The sequence below is a fragment of the Vicia villosa genome, unplaced genomic scaffold, assembly GCF_029867415.1.
Source record: "Vicia villosa cultivar HV-30 ecotype Madison, WI unplaced genomic scaffold, Vvil1.0 ctg.000197F_1_1, whole genome shotgun sequence".
NCBI classification, from domain to species: Eukaryota; Viridiplantae; Streptophyta; class Magnoliopsida; order Fabales; family Fabaceae; genus Vicia; species Vicia villosa.
The window spans coordinates 422,088-429,528 of NW_026705066.1; the positions used below are offsets into that span (position 1 = coordinate 422,088).

Genomic DNA, 7,441 nt, shown 5'->3' on the forward strand with positions numbered 1-7,441 from the left:
ATCTTCAATTTACTTTTGATTCGAATAAAAATTAAATTTCATCAACACAGGACAAAAATATATTTCTCATTTAAAAATAAAAGAAACAAATGGCATGTAATGGGTGCTTATTCAAATTTTTAATCACTTAAAATTATTTTTGCACTTAATCAAACGATGAGAGGCGAGGGAGGAAATTTAATAGGGGGAGGTGAATGGAGGGGGAAAAATTTAATTAGATATATGTTTGATTTAAAGGAGTGGGGAGGAGAATTTTTTTTAACAACATGTATGTTTGGTTCACAACAGAAGGGGAGATATTTAAAAATTATTATAATTTAAATAAATAAAATAATATTTAAATGTTAAAAAAATTGGACAAATAATATTAAACTTAAAACCTTTATTTATAACATATACACACTATATTTGTATATTAATGTTATTATTAATATTATAATAAAAAATATTATTATTAAATATTATAAATAAGAAGTGATATAAATATGTTACTATTATAAACATTACTATTATTATATATCAAAACTAGTAGAAGACCCGTGCGTCCGCACGGGTAAATCAAATCTTAAAATGAATAACGTATTACAAATGTAAAAAAAAGAAGTTTAAAATTCGAATGAGGAATGTTAATCTAAGATTAACCAAATATAATATAGCTGAAATGAATCTACATATAGTAGCTATGTAAAAAAACATGGAAATATCATAATCATTCATATCTTAGGTCATTCGATAAGGCTGAGTTGTTGGTAATATACCATTGTTATTATAAAATTACTAATAACTGTAAATATTTAAAAATATAAATGTAGTAAATATTTATAAATATTTTGTTGATTTAAATAAAAGGGTATTGTGGTGATAGTGACCCGTAAAAATAGTGATTTACAGTGGTAAAATATATATGAGTTGATAAATTCCATATATCTAATATGAGTTGATAAATTCAATGTCTAATATCTATAAATATTTATAAATGTAACTAATAAGTATAAATATTTACAAATATTTTGTTGATTAAAATAAACAATGTATTTTGGTGATACTGATTCGTGAAAATAGTGAATTTCAATAAGAAAATCCATAAGAATTGGTAAAATTTATAACTATCACTCCCGTTGTTTCCGTAGAATATAATAAATTGATAGTTTTTGTGATATCACTCTCAATTATTTCCTTAAAATTTAAAAATACCACTCTCATTATTTTTTTAAAATTTATAAATATCACTCTCAATTGTATTAGATTAAAATACAAAATTAAAAAGTGGATACGAAGAAATCTTTATTTTTTACATTTAAAAATAAAGATTTTGTCTCTCAAATAAAAATAATTATCAATTAAAATAAAATACATATTACATTAGTAGTGACCCATAAAATAAAAAAAGTTAATTGTCTGCGAAGCTATTAAATATTCTTCAATTTAATAAAATAAATTATTAATTTTATTAAAATTAAGAAATAGATTAATTATTATTTAGAGTAATAATAAATAAATAGAATTAATTAAATATATTGTAAAGTTAAAATTTTCAAACTTAAATTTATGTAGATGTCAACGGTTTTTTTTTCATTAAACTGTATTAAATTGAATTACTAACAAAGATTTTGAAAGAAAATAAAGAGATAAAATATTTAATTCATATATAATGCTAAATTATGCAATTTTTTATCATCTTAAAAATGTCTATATTTATTACAATTAAAAATACTCAAATTTCATCATTCTACTATATTTTTCTATACTATTGATGCCAAGAGTTATTTTAATTAAAGATAAATTACAGAAAAATATAAAAGCATCTGTTATAAATAATGGGCATGTTTGTTTTAAAATAAATAGTAAAAAAATGGAACATAACTATGTCACAGAGGAAACTTGTCAGAAACTTAAATCCCATGGACGGCTTTGAGATGGCAGCGGAGATATCGACAACGAAGTAGAAGGGTAAGAATGATACTGCTGATAGCTCTTCCAACTCCTTCACCTATAGAGAGATTCACAAGAAGGAAATGCACCAAAAAAATCAGATACAAATTACTGACAAAAACTTAAAACAACCACAAAATTAACCAATTTAGTAAATAACAATGGCTCAGTTAAAAGAGATGGTCTATATTATTTTTCATGACCTGGATTGCTGTCTTGAATCTTGCATCTGTGCAGTGATTGCTGTCTTTATTATTTCTCATTGTTTTGTTTACTACAACGACTGACCGATAAAGGGCACTGCTAAACTGATAGTGAATTTGTAAAATTGTAAAACTGATAGTAAACTTGTTTTATTATGTCTAAACTGTAGTACAGCTAAAACACTGCTTTGCACTATTGTAGCAGTTGTTCATATCACTTTTGCTTTTTGGTCCAATTATATTTGAAAGAAAATTACCAGAAAATGATTGTGTGTCTAGCAGCTCCTTCAGAAACTGGGCACTTTATCCATCTATTCCTTTGATAATTCTGCAGGCTTCCATCCTCGGATACATGTGATCCATTTTTATTCTCCAACCTATCATTGCTGCTAACACCATCCGAAAGCATAGGTCTTAATGAAAGTCAAGCAAATTTTATAGTGTCTGTAGTCATCAATTGAAAGACTAATGAAGCTTTTAGGATATGATCCAGGTTCTTGGTTTCATCTGCATATATTATTTAAATTTTAAAAGTTCAAGCATACCAGTTCAAGCACATCGTATCCTCTGCCATCTCAAAGAGTCTTCAACTTCACCACCAGCTTCCAAGGGCTTTATGCATATAAACTTGAGTGAGATGCAAGTGCTTTATGTATTCTCCAGAGTAATATTGTTGTATCTCGGGATCCTGACACCAGGTGGTTACTATCGGATGAAAGGCCGAGGCAAGTTACCGAAGCACGGTGCGCATTGGCTGTTTCCAAGATTTTGGTTCCATCAGAGGATATCACCCTAAATACTATTATCAGCATGCCCACCTAATCAAAAGTCAAATTTTCAGGTTAGAAACAAAATACCTAGCCAGTGCCCAGTACAATTAGCAAGTACCACTCAAACGAAATTGTGGCTAAAATTAATATACAGGATGCTGGAATAAGTGTACAATTTGTTTTTCCACTGCTTCAATTAATTTTAATTTTCCTGTGTAAAGGTGTAAATTCTGTGTGACTATACTTATATCACACTCCTTGTATTTATAATGGTATTACAAAACTCATACTCCAGTCCAATTCAACTGCAGTCCTAAAAGCTAGCATACATAAGCCGAACTCGGTGCCCATTCATTACCAATTACATGCCATTCGACATCTACATTTTAGAGGCAAACATTCAACCAAAATCTAAAACTAAAACACTCCCACAAAATTATTTTTTCACTATTTTAAACGGCCATAATTATAAATGTTTTATCAACTAATGTAAGTGTCATTGCATAAATTGTTAACGCAATAGATAGGCATCAGACATTTGAGAAAATATAGTGGAAATAAATATTAGTTTATCATGGTTGAGAAAATACAGTGGATTGAAAAATGAAATAAGTGATGGAGAACATAAGAATTTGAAATTCATAGTATTTTGGATACTCATAACTTTTTTCAATGAAGTCTACCTTCTTTTCCAACTCACTTGAGAGACATGTGAGAGCTTTAATTTGTACTTGTTTATCGATGATTGAGTTATTAGACTCGGATTCCACGGAATGTTTGTTCATCCCTCTCTAACTTGGATGCATGCGATGTAGAATCTAAAAAACTCTATACTTCATTTGTGCGACGAAGTAAGGTGCCTTACAAACAAATGTAGCAGAGGAAGATCAAGTCAAGCTCCAAACCTGCAAACACAAGCATATATAGAAATTTATTATTTCACAAGTTAAGCTTCTCTAGCAGAGGAAGATCAAGTCTAAACACAAGTATTTTATAATATCACATCAAAATGAGAATTATGACAAGGATACAAGTCGGTAATATTTCTATCAGCAGGTTCTACCAGCTATTCTAAGATGGATAATGAATTCTGGTCGTTAGTGAGAGATGTTTCAGAATCCTCTAGAAAACCAGGTCTCAGAAATAATCAAGCCTTTAGAATAGTTGTATCCCCCCCGTTTTTTCGGTGTTTAGGGAAGAAAGTATTGTCCAAATTTAAAATAAATATAACAACATGAAAATACCTCTTTCCAAAACAACACCCGCTAATGTGAGCAATATATCCACTTGTTCCCTAGTATTGACAGATTATTTTTCAAGAATGGATCTAGAAATATCAAGTATATTCGAAGCCAAATCCAAATCAGACTCATCTTCATCACCTTCTGTCGAGCCTTCAGCGTACTATCCACATCATCTTGCTGATAGTTCTTACCAGACAATGTTTCACATATCAAAAGAACACAAGTAACAATAAGAAATTATTTTCTATGCAGACTACAACTTAAGTGATTATGAAATCATAAATATTGGATGATAACATCTACAAAGATCAATTCACCATTGGATGATAACATCTACAAAGATCAATTCAGTATAAATATTGTTTGCAATAATATCACAGAAGCTCCAAAACCATGAAGGATCCAAATTTCATTAGACATGTGACTCATTAGACATATGAAAACCTAGTACAATGACAATCTTATCCAATGCATAAATCTTCTACTACTACTATGATGTGGAAACCTAGTAATGTATATCTTTTATCTTTTCTGGAAATTTAAAACTTTAACCGATGTATCAAAACTACCAAAGAATAAGATATTAAATGCAATAAGGACTATCATTGAAAGACCCACAAACAATATTCTGTTTATTTTCTAATCATATCCAAGAGTTGCAGATATATACTCTCTCACAGTGCCTTGGAATCCTGGTCCTACAATTGTTTTTTCCACATCACCAAGCTGAGATGTTATAATGTCCATTGAACAGGGCAGATATAATAGAACAAAATCCACCACCCCGGAATACTGAGACATCATAATTATTGTCATATTATTAGTTTTTAGAAGCCGATAGAAAAGTGACTGTTGGTTCAAAAAAATTTAAGTATAACATTACTCACCGCTTTTGGGATAAGAAAACCGGAAAAAGATTCCACAGGGAGTAAACAGCTGAAGAAATAACAGCAGCTAGCTATTGTGAAGCTGTAAAACCAACTGCCATCATTCCGTAGAATTGATTCTAGTGAAGTAGAATTGATTTTGACAACTATGAATGTTCATCCATAAAGAAAATTCATAAAGTTAACAACAAAACAGTAAACTTGAAATCGAATTAAACACAACAAATTAAACAAAGATTCAAAGCAAGAAAAAAACTAACTAATAACAGAACAAATACCCAAATTAGAACTAAAAGACTCTTCCAATGTGAATTTTCAGAATCAAAGGCCCATTGAGAAAGCATTATCATTGTTCACGCTGGATTTGTGTCCCTATTAACAACAGGTTAGTTTCAGCTTTAGCATAAGATCAAAGGCTTCAAAAGTAATGGGTCAAACGGAAATGATAGGCATAGAAAAGCTAACCTTATGCTCCAGCCTCTCACCAACATAAAATCAATGGCATATTCATACAACACTGTTGTCGATGGCTGATGGCAGAAGGGAAAAAAATCACAAGATAAACACATCATTGCGGCCTGTAGTTGTCGTCCACAAAAAAAATTGCTATTTCAACATCAAAAGCCGATAAAAGAGAAAAAAACGTACCTCGAGGAACTAAACCCCAACCAAGAGATTCAAAGAAAACAAAGTACCTTGAGGAACTAAACCCCAACCAAGAGATTCAATGTCCAAGCTTGAAACTCATCGAGCAGAAGCAACAGCGCTGTACAACAGCAACATTGATTCCAAGCTACCCAACTCCACCGGTAACCTAATCAACCAAATTGAAGAAAATTAATGGTAATTTAATTTAGGTTATTAAAAAATGAAGATTAGGTTAGAGAGAAAAGGGATTCTAACCGTGAAGCGAGAGAGGCGCGTGGAAGAGTTGCAGATTGAAGTTTAGGTTTGAGATGAGAGGAGAGTGGTGATGGTTTTATGGTAAAGTTACTGTTGTTAAGAAGAGAGTGGTGTATTGGCGGTGCTAGAGTTTAATAAAAAAAGAGAGAAAATCAGAAGAAAAAAAACTTGGAGAGAGAAGTATGGTGAAAGGAATGAGAAAGAGAGTGAAAGAGATGGAAGAAAGAGAAAACGAAAGTGATGAGGAAGAAGAGGGGAGACGACGATCTAGGGTTTCTGCAAGAGAGAGAATGAGGGACAAAGAGATAGAAGGGAGAAAATAGAAGAGAGAAAAGGGAAAGGTTTTGTCAGCAAAAGAAAGAAGAAAGAGAAACGAACGTGGGGAGTAGGAAAACTTACCAATGAGAACACAACATTTGGCATGTTGTGTTTTTCATTTTGTTAATTACATGAATAACCTTTTGTATGGGTAAAGAAATTATGAGGGAAGGGTAAAATGGACAGTTTGGGCAATTTCTTAGTATTGGGTAGATAGTAGATTAAACTTATATAAGTTATAATAAGAACATATACTATAAGTTTTTTAAAACAAATTGTGAGATATTGGATCGAACTCTAGTATTGTCGAAGGGTAGCTTCTTGGTTCGACAGTTCGACAGAGTTAAGCATGAAGTCGAAGGATTGTTCACATGCTGGTGTCGAAGTGTGCATGCTGTAGTCGAAGATGGGTCTAGCATGCAGATGTCGAAGATGCTAGGGTTGTTAGCATGTTAAATTAGGTTTTAGTGTTTAAACCCTAATTTGTTAAGTTAGCTTGTTTATTAAGTTGGCTTGTGTAATGGGCCTGGCTGAAAAAGCCCATTAGTTAGTATGTTAGGTTTTATTATAAATAGCATACTAGTCTCTCATCATTGAAAAGCTGCAAATCCTAATTTAGGGTGAGAGAGGTTATTTGTTATTCTTGTAAACTTGTAATCTTGTTTTAAGAGAAAGTAAAAGAATAGCAGTTATAACCAATTATTGTGTTCTTATTCTCTTCCCTAATTCCCTATTATACTTTGTTATTGGTATCGTTTTTCACAACAAATTGGTGCGGTGAGCGTGGAGAAGATGCCTTCAACAAAGTATGAGATTGAAAAGTTCACCGGAGTGAATGATTTCGGTCTGTGGCGCTTGAAGATGAAAGCCCTACTGGTTCAGCAGGGTTGTTTGGAAGCGTTGAAGGGAGAGGCAACCATGAATGCTGCATTAACGGCAGCGGAGAAGACAACTATGATCGAGAAAGCACACAGCGCAATTCTGTTGAGCCTTGGTGATAAGGTTCTCCGGCAGGTATCAAAGGAGACGACGGCATCAGGGTTATGGGTGAAACTTGAAAGTTTGTATATGACCAAATCGCTGGTAAATCGACTCTACCTGAAGTAAGCTTTGTATTCATTCAAGATGATTGAAGACAAAGTATTGGCTAAGCAGTTGGATATGTTCAACAAGCTGATTCTTGA

General features: G+C 31.9%; 1 long non-coding RNA gene across 23 annotated transcripts; it reads right to left on the bottom strand.

Moving 5' to 3' along the window:
- Window positions 1–1,552: 1,552 nt before the first annotated feature.
- LOC131625281 (uncharacterized) lies at window positions 1,553–6,306 on the bottom strand. 23 transcript variants are annotated; one of them, XR_009290806.1, is made up of 7 exons: window positions 5,940–6,305; window positions 5,502–5,850; window positions 4,150–5,408; window positions 3,589–3,810; window positions 2,393–2,953; window positions 2,136–2,235; window positions 1,562–1,990 (listed from the first exon to the last, which is right to left on the bottom strand). It is a non-coding gene; the product is annotated as an uncharacterized LOC131625281 (long non-coding RNA). The 23 variants fall into 23 exon arrangements; XR_009290803.1 differs by having other exon boundaries at window positions 1,563–1,990; window positions 2,136–2,232; XR_009290801.1 differs by having other exon boundaries at window positions 1,564–1,990; window positions 2,136–2,240.
- Window positions 6,307–7,441: the final 1,135 nt, after the last annotated feature.